The sequence below is a fragment of the Platalea leucorodia genome, assembly GCF_965183815.1.
Source record: "Platalea leucorodia genome assembly, chromosome: 12".
Classification (NCBI taxonomy): Eukaryota; Metazoa; Chordata; class Aves; order Pelecaniformes; family Threskiornithidae; genus Platalea; species Platalea leucorodia.
Window position 1 is genome coordinate 233,405 of NC_138834.1, and position 24,892 is coordinate 258,296.

General features: G+C 42.8%; 1 protein-coding gene across 10 annotated transcripts in view; it reads right to left on the reverse strand.

Annotated features, from left to right (window-relative positions):
- The window catches only part of HIC2 (HIC ZBTB transcriptional repressor 2), a 74,842-nt gene that overhangs the window by 24,195 nt on the left and 25,755 nt on the right, over positions 1–24,892 (reverse strand). For 5 of the 10 annotated variants that reach the window (XM_082324889.1, XM_082324888.1, XM_082324897.1 and 2 more), the window contains exon 2: positions 8,963–9,032. The exons of 2 other annotated variants lie outside the window; for them this stretch is intronic. The gene's annotated coding sequence lies outside the window, so the exon portion shown is untranslated. Of the gene's footprint in view, positions 1–8,962; positions 9,033–14,625; positions 14,715–20,534; positions 24,157–24,892 lie in introns of those variants that run through there. 3 more of the 10 variants (XM_082324890.1, XM_082324892.1, XM_082324895.1) reach the window with 3 other exon arrangements.

Here is a 24,892-nt window from a genome sequence, read left to right on the forward strand (position 1 = left end):
GACTAGGAGGCCAGGTGCACTTATCTTCAGAGGCAGCTCACACACCTTGAGAAGTATGTAAAACATGGCAAATTCAAAATTCACTTGCCCATTTAAGTTTTGGGGGAGGGTAATGGAGATGAGAGACAGAAGAAGGGGAGGGAAGAAAAGGGACCAAGTGTTATGTTAGTGACTTAATATATGAACATACAGAGGAAGCTTCCTTTATCTGCGTATCACATCATAGCAAATACAGGAAAAGCCACTGCAATGTCATGCCAGCAGCTAAATGTGCTTTTATTTATTTATTCAGATAGCATCCAATGGTAGAGGAAGGGTGGATTTAAATCAAAGTAATTTAAAGCTACCAATTTTAATCTTGTTTTACATTTACACTCTAGTTATTTTCATAAAGGATGATGAGTGGCTGGTAACTACTAAGCCATATTGATTTGCAGCTAAATATAGTCTGCTCTCAATTTGTTGTGGTTTGGGTTGGTTGGGTTTTTTTGTTTGTTTGTTTGTTTGTTTTTTCCTAACCAGAGAGCTGCACCATCTCCAGCATTTATTCTATTTTACAGGTATTTATCCAGCTGACATTTTTCCTCCTTTTATTATGTTAATAAACAGCCAGTGACTTTTATTAGACATTTTATTTTTCTCATTTGAATCATACTGCCTGAAAATTCAAAAAGTAACCATCCATTGAGAATTTTCTGACTTCATTTTCTTATCAAGCATACTAAACATTTAAGTCCAAACATGTTTAACATTTAAAACAAACTCTTTAATAAAGAGAAGTGAGCTGTAGCTGATGATTTAAAACGGAATTCTCATTGCCTTGTCCTTCAAAATCTAGAGCTACCAGATCTTTGCCTCCCATTATATCTAGTTCTTATTCACCAGCTTAGAAAAGGAAAACAAGCATCCTAGGTTTCTTAAGCTTTCATTGTTTTCTCAACTGAAATCCTTTACTGCATTAAGTAAACTCAAATGAAAAAAAAAAAAAAAAAAAAAAAATCAGCAAAACCAGCCTCGAGGTCTCCCTGCAAAAGCAGCTACATCTATCAAAAGCCCAGTACTTTCTTACAAATGCTTCTTCCTCATGCTTAGGGACAGACTTTCTGCAGTTGAGCATTCTGTCTTTTCTTAAACCTTTAGCAGAAGACAAGCAGTGCCTGAATAAAGACAGACCTAAACTCACCAAGATCTATGAAAATTGTTTAAGGCAGCTATTGTAGTTTGAAGCATGTGTCTTTTCCTAGGTATTAAAAAGACTGTTCAATTCAGTAGCTTTTAACCGCTACATCTACAATGCACTTGACTTTTGCTCAATATCCCACAAATTCCTAACATAAAGACTACTAAAACACAAATTGAAACAAAACAACAACGGGGAAAGAGAAACACTCATGCACCATGAAAGCAGGAAGTATGTATCAATTTCCTACAATATGCATTCTGCTTCCCTTTCTGCGGCATACGTACTGAGAGGCTGTGATTGTGTCTGTCCACATTTTGTTTAGCAATTTATATTAGAGAGAAATCTTTTTTTCCCCCAAAATCATAACACACGTGCCAAATGTAAAAAGGAAGGAAGATGGCAGAGGAACAGAAGACAGACCTTCACAAGATCAGACACAATGTTATGTGAAAAGTGCAGAAGAAACAGGTATTCATGTAACCCTCCCATGCTACTTCCAAATTCACGTTTGTCTTCACAATCCATGACCTTTCTCAAACCATTTCTGCACTAAGTTCCTTATTTGTTTATTCCTCCCCAAGGTAGCACTTCCATTTACAAAATTCACACCTTAATTGCTAGCACAGACCTGGCTGCCTGTCCAGCTTAGGAAATGTGAAATGAAGTCTTTCCTTTTGCCTGCTGGGGCTCAGACCTGGGCAGCCTAGCTACTGCTTCTACAGCCTCCACAGGAGGTCCATGTCGCTTCTTTAAAGCAAACGCTTCATTAGGTGATGAGGCACAGCCATGAGCTCACATGCTGCTTTCTTGCAATAATGTGCATACACTTACATGAAAGAGTAGAAAGGAATAAAATGTCAATATATTTACTGCATCCCTGTGGCTGCATGAACATCAAAGCAAGATGAACCGTTTGTTCTCGAAGTCAGGGGACACTCATCTTGTGAGGAGGTCTGCCTAACAGTTTTCAGTATGTAAAATATATGCAAATTTCACCTGATTATCCAATGGATGCTAGTAGGCCAACGGTGACTCATATTGCCACTGACAGAACACACCTCAGTTACATTTTGAGCAAGACCTGTTGCACTTCAGCCAATCTAACAACAATCTTAGCCCGGAGAGGTGCATCATGCGTGTAGGTACTCGTTTCTGAATGGTGGAGGATCCTGTTCAAGCTCATCCATGACCACAGGTTAACCATCCAGTAATCTGACCAATGTGATTACAACAGGAAAAGTAGTAGTGTATTAGACATGGTGCCCTGGTCCTACGTCATGCTGGACATCCCTCGTATATGTAGCTTGGACACTGAGAGAATTTCCCTGGATAATTTACTGGTATTGCTGGATTTCAGGTTGTGGCTAGACAGCAAACATGCTGAATGAATCCTTGAATTCTTACAGGTTTTTCAAAAAAGAAAGTCTGGATGTGTTGGAGGGATAAAGCCAGTAAAACCTCTTTGCGCCTTGCTATAAACAGCTGTTGTTTTGCTGGTGTGGGGGGAGAAGTGAGGAGGGGGAGTACAACTACACATCCCTTCTTTAAAAGGAAGGTGACTTGGTATCTCAGAAATAGTCTAGTAAGAACACTATTTCCCTTACCTAATAAAGTTCCTTGTCCAGTATTAAAGGAAAGTAATCTTTCAGTAGCATTTCAGCTGCCTCAAAGGGCAATTTAAAAAATAATGTAGGGTTTTGATGTTTAAACAAGCTTTTCCAGCAATTACTTCTTAATAGCATCCAGAGGCTCCAAGTAAGAAGCAGGACCCATCATCCCAAGCAATTTATAGTAGCAATACATAGAATGAAGCAGAGGATTTGAAGGGAAGGAAAATGCTGGGGGCATGGAGAGGGGGGAGGGTTGAAAACCACAAGTAAGATTGTTAACTACATCCAACATCTAAAAACTGGAATAAAAGCCAATGCCATGCACCAAAGCCCTCTGGAAATACAAACTATTAAAAAAAGATGAGTCATTACTTCCTTATTTGCCCAATCAGATCAGACCCAGCAGCTTTCCAGCAGCCTGTGCTTTAGAGAGCTCCAGCCTTTTGCTACCCTTTGGCAGCCTTGTGCCCTTGAGTACTCAGGTGTGCCAGGCAATGACAGCTGACAGGTACAAACTCATTTGCCCCAGGGCTGCCTGGCATGTGAACTCAGAAGGGCTCTCTGAACTGGAAGAGAAGTCTCCCAAGAGAAAAAAAGGAATTCTCACTCTCTGCCTAGAAAAGCCTCTTGTAGCCCTCCTCCAGAGAGCTGAGCTGTGTTGTTTGTAAGGTGCGTTATTCATGCTTGTGCTGCAGTCCGTACTCCTCCTCGGGGCAGGGGAACGCCACACTGCAGCGAGCTCGCTTGCTCCCAGGTTCACGTGGAAGCATTCCAAGCTACTCAGCTTCTGACAGCTCTCCAACTGCTCTTCCACACTGTATTGCTTTACATTACATTGCTTTCCCTGCCAGGAGGCACTGCTGTATTACAGTACAATTGTCTAGCAAAAAGTAAAACTGATTTTTTCACCTCCCAAATACCAACTGACTGTTGCCACTGCAGTCACAACTATAAGCCCTGCTCTGTATTAGACTTTTGTGTTTTTATGCATATACAAGAGATTTTAGTATCTTGCCTCCTCTTCAGCCTCCTTCCCAACTTGCTGCTTCTTCCCTCCCTGTTATGCTCCCCGGTCCTTTCTGCGGAGGGCAGCTACCCTCACAGCTTCCAGCCCAAGGTGTCACTACTACTCGAGTTAAAATGCCTAAGGCAGCTCATTAGGTGCATTATCAGGCAACCCAACTGACTGTAGCACCAAATACAGAAAATGAGAAAGATAACTAGAAACATTGTAGTGACTCACAGCTTCATGAACAAGCTCAGCTTTTTGTTAAGTCAGAATTTTAAGGAAGTAAGCAGGCTACAGAGGCATTTTATAACACACATTTTTAAGGTATTAGGAGGCATTTGGCTCCTAATTCTCTTCATTTCAGTGTGCTTTACATTACTTGTGGGCTGCAAGGCAAAACTAGTTCGGTGCACTGCAGTGTAGCTTGTTTCCTTTCTAGTTTTGAACTACAAAAATAGCTGTATTATAAGAGCAAAGGTCTACCTCTCTGTCTGTTCTTCAGGAGTAGCCAGAATAGGGCCAAAAAAAAGTAAGGTGGGGGGGAAGCAATGAAATAGACTACAGGCAGTCTTTTCCCTTTTTATACCCGTGCAATTGTTAAAGATCTCCTGATTCAGAGGTTGCATCCAGGCCATCACTTTTAATAAGAACTTATCTGTCCTTCATCGATTTTTCAATCTGTTTAGGCTTCTGCTATCCATAACGCCCTTTGGCAATGAGTTTCACGTGGTAACTGCTGCTTGACAGATTGCCTCCTCTTTGCCTGCTTTGAATCAGTTAACACAAGAACCATGAAGAATAACTCCCTACTCCCCTTCCCCACCCCATTCATAACAGTGTAAAACATCTGCAATTTCTGTAATAAGTCATCTCTTCTCTACGGCAAAGAGAGAAATCATGTTGACTGACTTGAGTCTCATTTTTGATGGTGTTCTCTGGACCTTCCCTAGTCCTCCACTACCTTCAAGACGTGGTAATCAGAACTGCATAGTGTTTAAGATACTGGCACACCATGAATTTACATAGCAGCATACTGATGGTTTCTGTTTGGTTTACCAGCTTGGGTAAACATGCAGGGAGTTTGTTGATTCTTCAGGGAGTGTAGCATTTCCTCCCAGTTGGCCATTAGTCTCTCTGCAAGAACTTTTTGGGGACTCACTTCAGATTGTGCTCTTAAGTAGTCTGCAGAGGTGACAGGTGAAATTTTTCATCTCCCAACAACTGCTGCCACAGATCTCACATTTCTTACCCAGTTCAAGCCAGTGAAACTCACAGCTTTCAAATCCCTGCCATTTTCTCCCCTCAAAGCCTTCCCAAAAGCATGGCAGTTTGCAGCCACTCAAAGCTCACAGGTATTTTCTTTCACCTGTACACCCAGTAAGAAGTCCCACAAACCAGAGAAGCAGAAAGTACATGGTTCTCCCCAACAAGCTGGGAGAAGCATTGTTGCATTAAAATCTATACTGAGCAACCAAGGAAACTTTCTTAAGCTTATCCCAGTGAATATCCCAGTCTTAAGAAATTTCCCAGGCATCCCTATTTAATGAGCGAGTGTCCTGAAGGATCAGTCAGACTTGGCACTGTGATGCACAATTCACTACCTGCCTCATGAGCCCCTGCTAATCCCAAGAGACGTGCTTCCCCAAATATAGCTGCTCTGTATAATTGCTTGGCTTATCTCCCCTCTCTTAGCTGAACTACCATGGTTCCAAAAGCCCTTAAAATTAATGATGGATATGCTTGCAGATTAAAATCCGTCTATCTGTGTAACGCTATGAGCATCACTTGCTCATAACAGCACTGTCAGTCACAGTGCTCAGCTGCAGTTTCTCTGCGTTTCTTAGTAGCAGCTCAAATACTGCCAAATTAGCAAATGCTGGGAGAAACATCAGAGCAGTTTGTTTGACCCCAATTTCAGAATTTCTGGGAAGCAGTTGTAACGGACCATGAGAAAGATAACACAAAACAAAGTTATGAGCTGAAACACCGCATCTCAGCGAACCTGGCCAGAAAACTGAGCAGGTAATTTGAGCAAACACAGACTCCTGTGAACATGCGGTTAACAAAAATAGCTCAAGACAGCTTAACAAAATAATAGCACAGACACATTTTACTTCCACAGTTACAAACCTCTGAATTTGAATGAGCAAAGTATAGAAATAACAACCTTTGTACATCAACAAAACCTCTACTACTACCCACAAGCATAAGATAGCATGCAAAAGCTAGGCAAATAATATAAGCCAGTTCAGCATATTGAAATCTAAACCTTCCTTCTGGATATCTCATTTTCTGAGCATTTTGCATACAGTGCCTGCAAAAATAACTCTGGGCGTGTTAAGTGCTAGGGAGAAGAGTCCCTTTTCTTCTGTTTCCTAAGGAAACTAATGTGGGACAGAACATCACTTTTACTCAATAGGATGAGAAATTCCACCAAATCCCTTGCTGGAGCTCTGACATAAAGGCAATTCAGAAGGCCAGCCAGAGACCTGCCCACACCCATCACCATTACTTCCGAAGACTGGAATGAGAAAAAAGTTGTTTTCCAGTTTTGCACTCAGCCCCAAATGTTAGTCACCCCAATTTTCTCTTTTGAAATACACACACAATATACACCCCCCACCCCCTCCCATGTATTTATACACACACACATATAAATCATTTCTGGTATTTCCTCTGAAATCCTTAGTCTGACTGTTCTTTAAGTGCTGAATCTAATAGATGGCTTCCCCAGTTAATTTACCGCCTGTATTATAAAATGCTGCCATCCAACAAGAGATCAGAACCAGATAGGAGCTTGAATACAGAAAACACAACAGTCTGCTCACAATGAGCATAAAAAAATATCATTGTAAAGCAGTTTACAAAAAGTGTCTTAAACGCTATTACAAGAAAGTGGGAGAGTGACACTATTACAGAGCTACACCAGGCAGGGAAAAAAGTTTGAGTCACAGGGCTAGTTACTTGCTGCTGTCTGGGAAGGTGTGCACAAACGGGTAAGGAAGCATTTAGTACCTCCTGCCTCACACTGGACTCCTGTCCAGGCCTTGAGCTGCAAAAAGTCAGCATGTACTGTTTGCTCACATCCCCTTTCTTTGGTAACCAATTGAGAACACGTTACTTAGCTTTAGCATGAGCCAAGAAAATGCATTTCTTCTTAGTCTAAAAACATCTAGTTCCAGCTCAACTGGTCTCAGAGAAGATTTAGCTGAGAAGAATGAAGGTGCCCTCCTTGAGACAGATGTTCTGGCTGCTTGTGGGCATAAGACTCCCAGCAGGACTTGACAATTGATAATGTTATTGCAGAAAATGCATTTAAGTTCTGTTGATATGGTCCTCCTCCCAGTTGAGACTAGAGGATCTCTGTTCACCTGGTATCTTCTGCATTTATCCTGCCATTGTTCCAGAAGCAGAATTACTACTAGTGAAGAAAAGTTACCCATAGTAAGGGAATGGGCTCTTCTTCTAAGCCACAGAAAGGGGACAATGGGTGAATTCACTTTGCAATTTGAGAAGATTACTTCTTATCGTCTAGGACATTTACATAAAACAGCTTCCTCAGCTCTTGGTTTAATGAATAAAGGAATCGAATCTTTCAATACATATTGCAAATAGCCACAAAGATTTGCCATCTGAAACGGCTATGCATGGCACACTCTCCATACCCACCGTCTACAAGTAAACATTTCTCAAGTGATCATCTGGGAGAGCTGAAAGTGGGCAGAGCTCAGTGCCTAGCCAAGTTGACTCTTCAAGTTAAAATATGAACAACACAGTGCTGAAAGTCTTGGAGATACTTTGCAGTGGCTTCGCTATGTTCGGTTTTTCCTCAAACAAATGTTCTTAAGATTTTCTAGCAAGCTGGTAATTTCCTTGCTGTATCAAATTCCTTGATACCTACTTGGGAGAAAATTTAGTTGATACATTAACATTTGCATGGCATATTTCTTTGTACTGTGAAAAAAGTCAAGAGGTAAAGAAAGTTGCCCCAAAGTCACAATGGCAGCTGCAGAGCTGAGGGGGGACCCCCATCCTCACTCCCTTAACTCCTTGTCATTTTGCAACTAAAGAAAAGCATAGCCAACAGGCAGTTAGATGAATGACAAACCTGCACAGCAATCTGGCCTCAACTGCTTGAGCTAAAGCTGCTTCTTACAGATAGTAGCAGAATCACATCCATCTCCTCTCAGGGGCAAGCCCCGAGAGCCGCCTAGCAGGCATACACTGGTGATGCACTATACCCCATGATCTATCCGTGGGGTTAGGCAGAATGTAGTATCCAAGGTACCTATCGTGGCAACATCTAAATGCAAGTATCAGAGCAGTTTACAGACAAATAGGTCTTTCCCCTAGGCTGTTTAAAATTTGCATGTTCCTGTGTAGCACTGAAGATAGCAGCAATGGTGATTCATTAAGATAATGATTTAAGTAGGAAGCTTAAGAAAGTCAGGGTGGATTAACATCCAAAGGGCTGCAGTTGGAGCTGCTCCGCTCCAGGCTGCCACCTTCCCTTTTAAGGGAAGGGACGAATTCCAAAAGTCAGAACTATGAATTAACAGCAACTATATCACAACTACAATGCATTGAAGCACAAGAGCACCATCTACTCCAGCCCATCCTCCTTGGCAAAGTCAAGCACAAAATTTTGTGCTGCAGGAAAATTTTCATGGCATTATAAATTATTGGCTTTTAATTTATTTGATTAGTTTGTTAGTGGAGGTTCTCCTCAGAAAAAGATTGTGCAAATTTCTTTGAAACTAATTTTCTGTCCACCTTAGAAACAATACAAGTTTTTCTCCAACCAACTGAACTATTGAATAATCATATGGATTTGATAAGTTGATTGCTCCCCACATAATAATGTAACTATACACATTGGAAAAAAAAGCACACAAGTCATTTCCACACCCCAGCATTTAATCAAATCCTAATCAGTTACAAGTTGAAACATGCATTCTGTCCATAACACGGGGTTAATGCTCAGACAGTAACAGGCAGCTCATACTTCATCCCTGCTAAGAGAGAGGCCTTTGTACAACGATTTTGATATAATACTTTCTGTTGCCTTCTAGAGAGATGCACAGGCAACCAATTTTGCTATTCTTCTGCTCACTCATAATAGTTGCAATAGGGCATCCCGGTGTATATTGCCCCACTCACCGCTAGCTGTGCTTGGTCTGAACGTCTTCCAGGCACTCTATCCCATGCTGATTCAGTACAGAATAGCTTCCTAGAATGCAATTATAGAAAGAGTAAGGCTTTGTCTTAAAAAGGGATTATTCCAGAACAGCTATTCCTTATTAACTATTCTCAATCACCTCTTCGTTAGGATGATGAAGTTAATTGGGAATAGGTCTTCTGCTCAGATTTGTAACTTACCTTGGTCTGAATCAATGACCCTGTTTAGAAGAGCCCTTAGTACAGCGTCATACAATCATAGCAATGGCTTCATCAGTAAAAATAGACTCACAGTTCTAATGAAAGTAGAGCTGCTGCATGGACACATCTCAGCTGAGTTTGTTGTAAGTTGGGCAGATAACAGGACCAAGAAATATGAAAAAAAAATAGTTATTCCTATAATGTTAGATCACATCAGTACTGCATGTGACATTTTGTGCTTTACAAGTCTCTGGATCAGCTTTGTTCAAACGTGGTTTATTCCTTAGATATATGGAGACCTTAACAGCAGGGAAATTTTGAGTTCTGTAGCTTCTTTGTTTATTAAGGTCTTAGCTTGCAAGATTTCTCATCCAAAAAGGCCTGAGAAAGTACCTGGCACATCTTGGATGCTTATTGAATACATTAAATAAATCAAACGTTTTATGATAAAATTCCACTCCCCCACACCAAACAGATGTAGGTGCAAGTCAGAGAGGCTTGAAAAATTGCACTAAAATTGATTTTGCTCCAGTTTTCCCCAAAGGAAAAAATTTGCGTGTGGGTTGAGACAAAAACATGGAAAACTTCAGCTATCATGAACAACTGAAAAGAGAAATGGAGGAAAGACTGAAGCCAAAACTGAACTTCACATTCAGAGTGCATAATTTATATTCTCTACAGTGTTCTGTATTACAGGCATTCCTGGACTTAAACATGAAGCGAAGGTCTTTTCCTTGGGCTCATCAAACTTACAGAGAAAAAGGTCAGATAGCTTAATGCTGGAGTCTTCTAGCTACTCAGGGGAAATCACAGACCATAGAGAAGGTTCTTTGGTTGATTTCAGATTCTGAGAGGCTAGAACAGATAGGACCCAACATAGCTGAGGATGTCTTGTCACAAAACTGGGGGGAGACTTACTTGTGGATACTTGTCAAGTCCTGCAGCACGGAAATCTAAGAAAAATCTTGAACACCTACAACTTAAAAATATACAAAGCCATCTCATGTTGCATGTGTTATAGGGAGGGAACGGAATCAAAACATACTCTGTTAAGGTTGCTTCTAGGCTGTTAGAGCATAACTTGATTTGGTATACCTGACTGTTAAATATCACTGCCTGCATGATTTTCCATGCCTGAGGTCTAGATGTGCCCAGGCAGCTGAGTTCTGGTGAGGGGCACAGGGCAGAAAGTTTCAGTGGACATAGTTCAGCCATTTCCAAGGACGATACTGGCATCTCAAAGGAGCTCTCTGACAAAGACAGACACGGACCTCAGGATTTCAGGGCAACATTCAACTGCCAGAGCCACAAGACCATTTCTTGTGTCCCTGCAACTCCTTATTCATACCACACCTCACACATTCACAGTGACAAGCTGGTCCATCCCGTACACGGAATGAATTGGGGATCCTGTGTCAAAAAACAGCAGGTGATCCAGCCTGCCATTACTTGATCGCAGTATCTGTGTAACTATCAGTCTCCCTTTGCATATAGGCAATCTTAGTCCATGTATGTAATATTTTATAAGCAACTTTTATGGGTTCTTTTCCCCATAGGAGAGAAAGTTAGGAGAGACCTGATAGAAAGGGGAAAGGGCAATTATAAATATATGCAAGTCATATCGGGGGGGGGAAACAAACCACTTCCAGTCTCTGTCTCCAACAAATTCCACACTCTCATGGTCTCTGGCACCACTTCACAGTAACCCCAGAAGATGTTCACCTGCTCCCACAGCACTAAGAAACAAACAGTGAAACAGGAACAAAGAAGCTCCTACCTAGGATGACCAACATAACCCCTTGACAGTGCATCACGGAGGGAAAACCTTATCATTAAAGCAAAAGAGAAACAAACACACATGCACATATGCACAGCTCTACTGCTGTGCACTATTAGCACCCTCCCCATTTTCTATACGCATCTAATATCAGGAGATTTATATTCAGGCCAAAAGCTCATGCTGGCAGGAGAGGAAAGTACTTTGGAAAAGGGGGGGGGTAGGGGGGTGGGGAGGAAGCCTACAGTTCCTTGGCTTGTGATCAGCAGGCTGGATGCATTCTGTGGAACTAGGCCAAAGCATTAGTTATTATATTCAAGAGAACATCTGAATCCCAGCTCAAGGGAGCAGAGTTTGCGGCTCTCATTTATGCTGTATATCAATTGAATATCAAACCACATTTTCCGCCTTCTGAATAATAAAGCTTAATAGTTTGGGACTCCCATATGGTCTATTGTTAAAATATTTCCAAACACTGGCTGCTGTTTTATTTCTGAAGGGAAGATCTCTCTTTCCTCTTCAAGCTTTGCTTGTAGCAAAAGCTGAATATATTAATCTTTCAAATATTTCCAGAGTTTTAAGAAGGGCTGAAAAATGAGGGGATAAGGAAAAGCAAATACATTTTGAAATTGGCTTTTTTTTTTTTTTTTAATGTCACATGCAAATGTTTGTTCCAGGCAGAAGCAGCTGGTGCCACCAGGCTCTCCTGTTCAGAACAGGGGGTGCAGAAGCTTTCAGAAACCATGAGCTGCTCTAACAAAGGAGGACCACACAGACTCAAACCATTCACAAAAGGACCCAGGCCGATTATTTGACTATTACTTACAAGGAAGCTTGGCCAGTAACGTAGGCAATAAATACTGGAGAAACCTGTTCTGTGCATAACCCAGGTTTGTCTTTTCACAAGTCCTGCTCTCTAATTAGCTACTCATTCCCCGAGGGCATTGCTGATGGATGGAGTGTATCAATTTGGTATATTTAAAAAAAAAAAAGTTAAGAAACTTGTTAAATAATAAAAGCATCACCATAATACACTGCAGTGTGTTAGAAACAGTCACTAGTGCTCCTTCCCAGTCGCACCAGAAAAGAGTATTCCTGTTCTTTCTGCTTTGCAGAAAAAGACTTAGTGGCAGAGAGATTCTCTAACTTGCAAGGGCTGCAGCACCCTGCTCAGAGCCTGGATAGGAACTGAGAAATGCTCGCCGTTTGGTCCTGCATTCACCCCCATTCGATTAGCACAGAAGGACTCAACTGCTCAGTGAGCAGAAGTGAAACCACGCAGTGCTGCCTGGTTGTGCACTGGTGTGAACCTCCAGCTCCACCTCACCCAGCTCTTGCCTTCTCTATGAAGTGCTTCAAGCTCTCTCTGACAGGAGCTCTCACTGCGGCACCAGCTTGCACGTCTGCTGGTCACTCAGCAAAACAGAAGGTGCTGAGCTAGGCATGGCCAACAGCATAACACAGCACAAAAATGTAGCAGTTCCTACAGCCCAGGGAGCCAAGTAGAAACTTCTGCTCTCTCCTCCTTACTCTTCTGTTCTAGCCCTCATTGCTGCTTCTCATTCCTGTCTCCTACTTCCCTCCTTCTGCCTGTCTGTTCTCCTCTCCTCCCCTCCATCGCCTATCTGCCCCACCATCACCTGATCTGCTCCAGTGTACAGGTCTTCAGAGTCAGCTGTCCTAACCCTGAAACTAGTTGCTCATACGCATCAGCTACCTCCTCCCCAGAAAGGAAGAAATTCCAGTATTTCAACATTCACTCTCATCCCAATTCGGGGAGAAAAAACTGAAATTAGAGGCTCTTTGTAGAACGGAAGTTCATAAGTTTAAAAAAAAAAAAACCCAAACCAAACCAAAACTTATTTGTGAACACCAGTGCATTTTGTGTCATTTGAAACGGAATATGTTTACATTACTGAAACCAAAGTTGGTTCATTTTGGTTTGGTGACCTGACCCGAGAAATTTTGTTCTGAGTCAGTACACTATTGAACTGCTTTTATTCCCACAATGTTGCATTGCCTCAGACACTGCAGTTTGGCAGCCTGATAACCCTGGTCTCACTTCTGGGTCAGACTCCCTGGTTGGAAGGCAGTTCCCATAGCACACACCGAGGTGTCCCGTGGCACAGCATGGTCTCCAGGAGAGCTGTAATGCCACAGGGAAGGCCAAAGCCCTTGGAGTCCAGCAGAAGAGGACAGGTACATCAGACAACAGCTCTCTGAGCAGCCGAGGACTACCTGGAATCCAACACAATGTTTTGAACCAATTCTGAATGAAGTCTTTCAGACCAGTTAAAGAAAAGGAAAGCAAAGAGGTATTCCCATTCAGGTACTATAGACAGTTCAATGTAATATTTCTGGTAAAAAGCTAGTTTATTCATTTTACAGGTGATCAGAAATCTAGAATTGGGCTTTTCAAGGGGAAAAAAAAAAAGGGTTCTATTTTAAAGAAAGTGTATTTTTACCTGAAAAAGCCATTCCAAAGAAAAACCCAAATCAGGCTCCTACTGACCACAGCAGCATTCTTACAAACTGTCCTAAAAATAATCCAGTGAACAAAGCTCACTCTTGCAGAAATTTCCCCAGCAGGGAACTTAAATTATAGCAATATCAACACCCCTCTGCCTCCTACACAGCTCCTGTTGTGACCCAAGGACTGTAGGATTGAGGTCATCAACTGAATATAACGACTAGTTTTGAGAGAGTCAGACAGGTATTGAACTAGAGGTTTTGCAACAGACGTCTGAATGGTCGATCCCTTGCTGCTTCTAGCTGAGGCATGGACATGGCTTTTACAACAGTTGGGTAGAAACAAGTGCTAGCAGAGTTGCTGAAGGCTCCGTTCTGCCCCAAACATCAGAGGTGCCACCAACTCATGCTCAGCAAACAGCTCTTAAAACAAGTGGGGAGGACTCAGTGCGAGGATTAGTATGTATGCACAGAAAGCTTTTTTAGTAGCTTTCCTGTAGACTCTATAATGCTTCTCTTGCAGTGTGTGTTCTTACCTCTAGGTCTGTATATCTGAGAGAAGGTAGAGTGCATATGCATGTATGGTTTTGATTTACTTTAGAAAAAAAAAAGAAAGAGGAGAGATACTTAGCCTGTAGTTTCAGTGTTGGAAACTGCAATAAACCTCTCTTTTTAAACCCCATAACCTTGTGACTGTTTTATAGTTATAAGGAATCATAACCAGAGAAAGATTTAGCCTAACAGTGATCTGCCCTCAAAGACATTAATCTGTCACATCTAATAGAAGGGGAATAAGGAGACAAACCTTTCCTCTAAGTAATTCAAACAGATGGTGTATGGCTTTGGTGGGAACTTACTGTAAGTTGCCCCTGTAACAAGGGTAAATTTGGCAACGCTGCACACTCAAAGACACTGTTTACGAGTCAGTGTGAAAAATATCTCTGCATGATTTCCTTGTGTTTTAAAACCTGAATTCTCTATGATCATATCTCACCGCTTTTGTGGTTGACACATCCAACCAGCTTTCCACCCACTTTTTCACCCCCTTTATGCCAGTAAGATTGAGTCTTTCGTTTGCAATTTTTTCCTCCTCTCAAAAGTAATTCTTTACTTTTGAGGGATCAGCAGAAGATAATCAAGTGTGTTGTGCCAACATATTAAAGCACAGTTTTCTATCAGTATTTCAAATATAACTTACTTTGTCTGGGCTCCTAGTAGCTTCTTTCTTACCCCACAAAGCACACAAAAGTCTTCAGGCTAGTTTCTCTTTTCTTTCCTTCTCCACACCTTATAAGGGAAATAAAGGGTTTAATTTTCTCTCCTTCTTTCTTCTTCCCCCAAACCTCAATCCCCAACTTCTCTTTTCTAGTTTTATTATATGAGTTCTCTCCTTCCTCTTCTTAGCCACCGTGTTTCTCCAGACTCAGAGGGAAAAGCATTTCTGGATTGCCCTGCTCTGGGTTCTTTCCTCTCCTCCAGAGGAGCAACAAATGGCTCCTGGGACACTTTACTCTGTTCCTTCTCTTGGAAGAAAGCCAAAGCTTACTCAACTCTGTTTTACTCAGGTCTGCCACTCAGCCCACTAACCTATCCCCATTTTCTACCCACACTGAACAAGCCATAAGGTTTCCAAACTTGTCTGTAGAGCTTAATCCTAAATTCAGCTCGTTGTCCTGTAAGAGATCAGACATGAAACCAATACCGATGCTTAAGAGTTCTCGTGATATCTCAAAGCAGGTGAAGACCATTATTGTCAGATTCCTAGCATGCAACAAGGCTGACAGGGAGCACTGAAAGATACGGGGCAGCAAGAGACCGAATTCACATGCGGTGGCTGTCCAGAAGAGTACACTGAATTCAGAGGGGCAGTAAACTTAGATGCTGGTTTTCCAGACCGGTCAGGGGAGGACTGGTATTGGAGGACCCAAGGGTAATCCCCAGACTACCCTTCAGCATGCTCACAGGGAGCAAATGTCACTTTGCATGATGAAGCATGCCAGCCAGGGACCATGCTTTATGTTTCATGTTAATGAGCATTAGCATGGAACCCAACTTCCTTCCCCTCCCTATTTTTGATATAATTAAGGACCAGAATGAGCATTTTGTTTCAGTCTACAACAGCAACAGACCACAGCACTGCAGAATAACAGGAAAGGGAGAGAATGAATTAAAAATAATCCAGGTGGTAGACACTTACTGTTCTGGCCACTGCACAAAATAAAGGCTTGAGTGCACATTTTTGCCTGATTGCATAGCTGTCTCTGCTACCCATCTAATCTGCTTAGAAAACTGGTTTTGAAGGATATGGTTCAGACATACCACTCGCATGGGGCGGGGGGGTGGGGGATGAGGGGAAAAAAAAAAAAAAACCAAAACTGCTGCAGCTGCAAAAGATAAAATAGAGACAACTAATTTTCTCAGAGGTTGCAACACAACTTCTCCCCCTCCTCCACATGCAGTCACTGCACTGGCAGGATAAGCTGGAGATTCTCCAGCGTAAGCAAGAAAGCGCAATAAGGTGTGCAGGCTCTTCTCCACCCCAATACCCACAGCCTGTGGGGGTACCACAGAAAGCAAAGGCTGACAGCCCAGCCAGTCAAAGGGAGGTGGTGACATTCCTCCGCCTGCTCATTTCAATTGCATTACCATTTTTCAGAGGGGGACGTGAGAAACAGACATTGCTAGATGTTATGCCGAGACAACAACGAGCATAAGGGAGTTGCAGACTCCTGTTGTACCAATTGGTGGCTGGGTTCTGAACTCTCATTGTGTGATCCGATTTCTCCTGTCATCCAAGCCATTTTGCAAACTCCAAGCATACGTTCATTTAAGCCATGTGTCCTGAAATCTAAACAGCTGAAAGGGACAGGAGGGGTAGGGAGAGAGGAGAACCACTGGATTTCTGGTGACAGTGTCTAAAATATACATTTGCACAAGGAAGTCTCCCTTTAGATAGTCACTTAGCAAAACAACTACAGCTGCTGACAGGCAAGAGTTACAGTTTCAAGTGACCATCAGACATAAAATAGGCCAAATAAATTACTGCAGTCTAAAGGGAGTGGGTATGTGTGCTCCCACAAATGTAACGGAGATAACAAACGGATTACCAGGGGGTGACCCAATGTCAAGATTAGCAGACCCCGTTCTCATTTCAGTTACACCATAGCAATGACATTACCTGAGATCTAGCAGAAGTGAAACTGAAATCAGAGTCTGACCCAGGATGTCAGGGAGGCAGCTGCTTTAGTTTTTTAATGCCTAGAATTTCAACCCAGTTTGCTTTGTTTCAGAAGTCTAAGCTGTCTTTGGCAGAAGGACTAGCAGCCTTCGCCAGCTGCCACGTGATCTGCAAGGATGTTTTCTAAATGAAACTGGGGTCTTTTTTGAGGTGGGGATGGGGGAGTGGAGGTGGGGGTTGTTTGTCATGAAGGCAGGCAGTGTGAGAAGTATATTAGCATATTTTGTCCCTTTTCTCAAAGGTATTTTTTCCTTTATTTCCATTCCCTGCCCGTATATACACTTACCCTCTCCTCTGTGCTCTCCTACATGTAGGCCTATCTGTTCTTTGAAAGTATCAAGGATACCAGTTCTGGTCTTTGTGGGTCTTTGAGAAGACATTGTGTCAGTGCTTACTCCCTGACTAAAGTAAAATACAAGTGTTTTTTACATGTATATAAATAATTTTTAAGCTTTCCAAATATTAATTTCTTAGGGAAGTTAAACATCTGCTAACAATAAACTCCTCATACAAACAAGAAGATAAGTTTCAGTCTGACTAAAATGCTTTCCCTTGCTAATTGCTAAGAATACCATCTTCTTGTCTTTTACAATGGCAATTTCATTAGTTCTCCAATTATCAAAATATTTCAGTCCTTTCTCTTTCACGACAGAAAGGAAAAGGTCCAATTCCCATCTCCAGCTCCACTTTCAGGGTCCTGCAAAACCAAGTGAGAAACTGGCAATTATGACTAGCCACGAAAAGCCCTCGGGGCAGAGACCAACGATGTGGGTTGCAGAGTCCACCTGCACGTCTTCTCTCCCCACATCGCCCACAGTCCCCCAGGAGTCTGCCGAATTTTCACAAGTATTATACTACAGACTACAGCTGACTGTGGCAACTAGGTACTGCAAGCGCAAAGGGAGCTGAAAAGCTGATAACACGAGAATGCTTAGAATAGCTGATGCCAGGGGGAGAGAAGGGGGCCACCAGCTGAATTTGCATCACAGAAGGAAATAAGTCAGTTAGGTAAAACCCCCCATATGGCTGCTTGGGAACATAGAGCTAAAAGGGCTTTCACTGCTTGGAGAACTGCAGATCTCCTCCAGCTTCTCATCTCAGTCTGTGCAACCTGGTACAGAAACATAAAGAAAAAATTCCAAGACCCCACAGTATTTTATTATACAGGAAAAGCAACTAGGCCTGAGCATGAGTACGTTTTCTGCATTCAAGAATGTCAAAGCTCTTAGCTACAGTACTTGCCCTCTATCCACTTGAGGGATGAAAGGCCAGGCCTAGCTCACTCAAGGTCAAACAGCAAGTTCAGCAGCAAAAGATGACTAGGACCCAGTTACATCCAAGTCACATTCAACCATTCTACCCATTAGATTGAAGAGATGTTAAACACCCTCATGGCATCAAGAATGACTAATGCCCTCCCAGGTCAGCCTGTGGTAGAGACCTGGAAACTCGCACATCTCCTTCCCCTGCCTCCCACTCCTCTATTCCCACCCCAATATTGTTCTGAAGCCCATGTGACGAGATTTTCCTAATCAGCAATTAAATAGTTAATGCTTACATTACTGCAGATGGAGCAGGAGTTGCTGGAGGGAAGGAAGAGAAAAGAGACAGCAAGGAGGAAAAAGCAGGCAGAGAAACAATCCTGAAGGAAAGCAGTTTTCCCACTAAAAGGGGTGATTAGTTGACTAGACAACGTAACCCTTAAGACTTTGTCTAGACTAGGATAAAATGCTATACTGTTGAAGGCATTTGAGAGGTGTAGTGTAGGTAAGGCTCACGGCCTTTGAGCATGTGGTAGCCAAGGTAGAGATTAATTAGGATGTGTTCACTAACATGTCTTAATGTTCCACTTTTAAATCCTTGCCCAAGAACTCAAGGCTACGCAAAGCGAAGGTCTCTGATGTTGTCCTAGTGATTATAAAAGCAAAGCTACGACAGAGTGTAGAGAAATCAGAATGTTGAGGAATCGCTGAAGTCTCACATCCAGCTTTTTTATATGCTCATTGAACACCTATAAACATTTGCATCTTAAAATATTCACCAGCATTTTACTGGACAACCTGCTATAACATTTTTCCTCTAAAAATCTAATCAAAGCTCCAAATGCCAATAGGAAAAGAGACCACAAGCTAACAGCCTGCACTCTTGTGAAACTTCCCCTTTTGCTTCAGTGTTTGCTCAGGCAGATTTGGGAAGGAGAGGGTGGGGGGCAAAGAAGAGAGGACTAGGAAAAGCATGCCCAGGACCTTAGCAACACCATCATTTTGATGATCCATTACCAGATTTGTAATGAAAATCAAGTCCCACCTCGCTAGGGCAGCCAGATGCATCCACAGAGAACTTGTTCAGAGAGCTGTTACAATAAATACCAGGCAAATTAGGAATATCGTAGCTTCTTCTTAACCCTTCCAGCAGTATTTCAGGAACCGTCTTGTCAGTTTGAAAGACTGATCATTTTTCTCTCAGCTTGTTGCAGGCTCTAGGTGTGCCCCTAACCAAATAGGCTTACCACTTAAAAGCTTAATTGCACCTGTGGCTTAAACCTTATCCCAGACAGCACTCGGGAGCATTTGGATTTGGGCGTTTCAGGTGTGGGAGTGGGGCCCGCACTCACAAACAGAGCTAGGCAAGTCAGAATAGGAGCCCCTGCTAAAAGCAGACTCTACACCAGGGAGCAAGGGATGGGGAAGAAAGAAGTGCTTTTGCCATTTTGATCACATTTATCTGTATTTACATTTCCAAGTTGGGTTTGAGTAATGTCCACCTCCTTGTTTGTGACTGAGGGCAGGTTTCACAGTCTCAGATTTCTTTTCCACAACAAAAAGATCAAAGTTTGAGCCACTTGTGCAACTTGGGTGTTTACAGTGAACTGGTCTAATCACATGGCAAGCCCTCCCTCCCGTTATCAGTCTCGCACTGAGCCAAGCTCCTTCATTCCATATGCACCAGGAAGGACTGAGGGGAGAGAGCCCACGTCTGGCACAGTTTATAACCCACCATCCCTTCTGTCTGCTCTTACATGGGAAATAAAATACAGCGTGCTAGGGAAGGGTTTAACATGTTCAAGTAAAGATTTGTTCAGGGTCTTTTATGCAGGGCTGACAAGCTGTTTCCAGGTTGTATTTTTAAAGAGGCTTTCTAAAAAGCAAGCAAATGCTGCGTGAAGAACCACAATGAAAGAGTGGGTTCCCTTCACTCACCTTCTCAGTATTGCCTAGGTGCTACAGGCTCATAGTGCATCTTATTGCCAAAGAAAACCTGTGCTGCCTTTTCAAAAGTCACTTGTGAAGGAAAGATAAAGAAACACAGTATAACAGGAGTCCATGCAGGCAAGCTTCCCTGTTCCTAATCTCATTCTGTCTCATGCAAGGACACGCAAACTTTCTGGGTCTCAGTTTTGTAAGCTATGAAATGGAGCTGAATTTTAGGGTTTTGTGAAATTGTTTTAATTAATAATTGCAAAGCGCACATTTTCAGATGGAAGGTATCATATAAATATTAATGAGCTCTGACTACTGGCAGTATGCGTGTCTCTTAGGAATCATAAGCACCATGGATGGATCAAAGAGGACATGTAGCTCTAAGAGACACAGTGGTGGGAGTTGGCTCTGTGTTTAACTATATTTTAAAGTAGATCCTCAAGACTGTTGTGGATATTCCCTATCAGGTTACAGCAGCTTTCAATTAAAATTACATTTTTTCCTTAGGCAAAATTCCACAGTGTACCTTTTAATATTAGCAGGGCACATTTTCACTTATGTAGATATTTCTTCTACATACATGCATTACTAGATCTTTGTAAGTAGGGGTCAAACCAACTGGGAAATGAGGATTTTACCTTCATTTTCATCTAAATAAATACCTCTTACCTAGTTACATTACCGAAAAACTTCCTGCTTTACTGGCGATGCCGTGACAAGAAGTAGGATGAAGACGTGGCAGCTGTTTGCTTCACAATGTTCATAGATCAGTCTGGCAACACTTCAGGCTTGGAGCCGTCCTTTGAATGAGTATGGCAGAAAGCGCCGCATGGTAAAGATGCTGCTTCTGTTCTCCTGAGCAGTCATCTCCCGAGCACGAGCAGCACAAAACATGGCTATGGACAGGCTTGAGAGAGGTCCAAGCCCCTAGTCGGGCTCTGAGTGGGTATGTTGGTGCAGTGAGAGGGGCAGCACTGCAGCGTGGCCTCCGGAGTCCCGGGGCCGGCTGCCCTGCTGGGCAGGCATGCTGGGGAGGAGGCTTGCCGCCTCCTCAGGAATGTGGGATGGCCGCAGGCCTCAGGAGTGTTTTCCAAAGAGGTGCTTACATTTTTTTCTCCTAGGGTCCAGCAGACCTGTGCTTTTTCGTTGTTGGGGGCGGCAGTGGGGAATGAGGAAGAGTTGCTTTGTTGGGGTTTTTTAAAAAACATTAGAAGACAACAGAGAGTGGGGACCAAAGATCTTTCTTTCCCTGAGGAAAATTCAGTCTCATCAGCTGCCTTCTTACTTCTCTCATGTAAGAGCCCATGGCCAGCTTTCTGCCCACTTCTCGGCAGCCAGGGCTTCCTAGATGCTTTGTGAGCCTGACACGTGGCCAGCCAGGGGTCTGCAGCGGCTTGCCTCCTCCGTGGGGACTGCGTTTCATTTCCTCAACAGAGTCAGGCCAGTGGCCCTCTGTCCTGCTCACCTCAGGCACATCTCCATAAGCTCTGCTTTCTGCAGCTAATCCTAAGGCAGTGCTGTAGCTGCCGCCGTTTTTGTCTACACTGGGGCAACTGGGACTGATTGCTTAGTGCTGGTAGGAAGAACAAAAATCAAATGGCATAGGCACACTCGGGGTGGTTGTAATTGTGTCCCTGAGCTGCTCAGAGGGAGTACAGTAAAGAGATGGCATTAAGAATCCTTACCACTTCTTTGGCAAAGGAGGGAGAAATTTGGAAGATACTCAGGACAGACAACATCTTGACAGCTAGGGGGAAACAAAAAAGCCCCAGAAATTAATTTCCTCCTGGGGTGCCAATAAAAGATAGGATGTTCACAACATACGGTGAGTGGTCGCCAGAACAATGGTCTAATAACTTGGGTCTACTTGCTGTGTTCAGTGCTGAAACATAACACAGAAAACATAACTGTGTTTTGATACTAAATAACATAAATCTGGCCACAGTGCCAACAATTTTTAGGCAAGGAACCGTGAACCCAAACCAGAGGGATGGGAGGTTAATTTCTTCCCCCGGCCACACCAGGGAATTTTACACCTCTCTATGAATAACGTTTTTATAGCAAACCCAGGCATCAGTCCTAGCCAATACCTCTCTGTAAACTCTAGCCCAAAAGAATCACTTTGAAAAAGGTCATACTACCTCCTGTTCCCAGAATTAAGTTAATTAGCACTTGTCCCTCTCCGTATAAGGTCAGGGATCCTCCCACAAAGGATGTACAGAACCAGATTGTTAAAAGATGTACATGTGCCCTCTTAAGCAAACAGGCTCCTTTGTAGTACCTATCACTAAGATTCCCTCTGGCCATCCCTGCAGAACTCCCAGTTGGAAGGGAAGCAGACTGGGAGATTTGCCTAGCCAGTGCTTTGCCAGATACGAGGAGCGCAGTACGGCCAATAGGCATGGTGGTATTTTAGTACTAGGTAGCAATCTCTCTCCATCTGGATGACTTTTATCAGGTTCAGCATCAGCCTTTCATGCAGAATGAAATATTTGAACTATGGAAATGTTTTCTTACTGAAATTGAAAGATTTGCAGTGCATTTTCCCCTCTGACATACTTTGTTTCTTCTTATTCCATCCAGGCATTTGTGCTGTATGTATTACCGAAGTATTTCACTTCCCCTCTGTGTGACCAGCTACATGCATTGAGAGAAAGTAAATCCAGGTAAGAGCTGCTATCAGTTATATCTGGGTGCAACTGAAGTTTGATCAGCAATGAAGGTCAACAGCTGTTCTGTATTTTCTGTCCACAAAAAAGTGACACAGTTCACTTACTGAAAGAAGGAAAAAGTAGGCTAGCCCATCCAGTTCTTGGGCACAGAAACATTGTTGCAGGTTGCCTGCCACAGTACTTACTGCTGGTTTACAACAGTAGTTTAAAAACAGAAACGCAAACCCAAGTGTTTAACTACAGACATGTCCATCCTAATCTAACTCTAACATAGCATAAACTATGTAGGATGCTAAACCCTACTTCTTAAGCTAGGAGCCTGTCTGACAGACAACCATGAATGGTTGCTCTGAACACAGCCTCGAACCTGCTAAGCAAGAAAGGATAACACCGAGGAGGACAGGCTCCAGTTCCCTGGGCAGAACATTGCTTTTAAAGGGTCCAGAGACTATTTGTGTCAACTCCCTAAACCACAAACCACAGCTAGCCCGCCCTCTGAAGCACTTGCATGCTGCTCCTCGCAAAGCTGGAGCAAGATATTTTGGCATCCAGATCACCGCCTTTGGGGGCCCACCCATCCCTTTTGGTCTCTTTCCATTCCTTATCGCAGACTTGCAGACCCTCCCTGGGCAGCAGCAGAAACTGAGGCACATTTGCCTCCATGTTTGGCACCCTTCTGTTTCACCATCACCCTGTTCTTCTGACCCAGGGTGCAGCTTACCCACCCTGCTGGATTCTCTGATACCAAGAGTGGGTCAATATCTAGAGAATCACATCTAAGAAATGTGAAACTGGCAACTCTGGCATTTGAAACAGAATGGGAATTCAGGATGCACTTGGCATTTCAGCTTTAAACTTTAAAATCAACAAGGCAAAACTGAACTGTAGCAAAGGAATGGCTTATGGGCAGCTCAGACTTGTCCTAGACTTTCAAGCCAGTCGCTTCCCATAAATACTCATAATTTTAAACATAAGAAAGGGGGAGAGGAGACAAAACAAACTGAGTCAACTGCTTACTGCCTTTCTGATTCAGAGTTCTCAGCAGATGTAAGACAGAATATTATTCTATGAAAAAGTTCCTTTTTATGTATCTGGGACAGCCCCCAAAATTTTTACCAGAGGGGAAGAAGAGGACAAGAACTAAACTGCGAACTTGTCCGCACCCTAGCAGGAATTCACCCATTTTTCACCTCCCACAGGTATCATTAGCATGCTACTGAGAGCAGAAAAAAAAGCAGCTAAGATCAAACACAAGCTAGTAACAAAGCTCTTCCTCCTGTCATCCTGCGATGGGCCAGAATTTCTGGCTGCAGCTAGTCTTTTCCTGAAAGGCTGAGTTAGTTCAGAGTCCCTTTTAAAAGAAGTGCCACACTATGAACGTGCTACAGCTGCGACACAGAAAGTGCAGAAGGCAGGAAGTCTGACGTTCACACCAACCTCAGCCCCTTCACTCACACCTCTTTTCAAATCGCTTTAGCACATGGAGCCCACATTTTCACATTCTCAGAACTAGCTTTATCTATCACATTGCAAGTTTAAGAGAATTTTTTTAAATTGTACAAGTCCCTCTTTCCACATTCAAAGACTCACTCCACTGAGGGAGACTTTTAAACTGTTTTTATAAACTGTTCTCCTCTCTGACTTTTGCAATAAGTTTCTACACTCCCTTTTTAAATAATCTGTATATTTTTTTAAAACTAGAATATGGATTGAAACACCATACCAACTGTTGTCACAGTCCAAAAATGTCCGGATTTTCAAACTTAGGTCCACCCCTGTGTAAAAGGGCCACACACATGTAGGTGTCAATCAGACTCAGTGGCAAAACAGAGGGACCCAGGCTGAGATTTCAGAATGGCACAGACTTTCCTGGACAGAAAGACAGTGCCAGTCCTCACCCATCTGGAATAAGTTCTGCATTTTTCAATGCAGATGTTTGGAATTTGGCCTTAAGAAGCCAGGTGCTTGATTTCTGCATCTCCTGCTTTGCAGTGTTTGGTGATAGAAGCAGAAAGAGAGGGAAATAAAGAAAAATGTATTATTTACAAGGCTACACTGTAATTATACCTAATATTACCATTGTGACTGTTTTTGCAGGCAACTCAAGAGGTCTGTTCTGTGCCCAGAAATTCTGTAGCTGATCCTGTGCATTTTTATTTCATTCTTTTAAAGAAACATTATCTCCATTCTCCTCTCAGCACCAGGGTTAAAATAAAATAACATTCAGAGTATTTGTGGGAAATGGCAAACAAATGGGTAGTAAAAGCTGGAGGTTGCTTCGTAGCAGAAAGCCACATGCAGAAAAAGCCACAAATGCAGAAAAGTAACTGAGGACAACAAAACCCAGCATTGTCC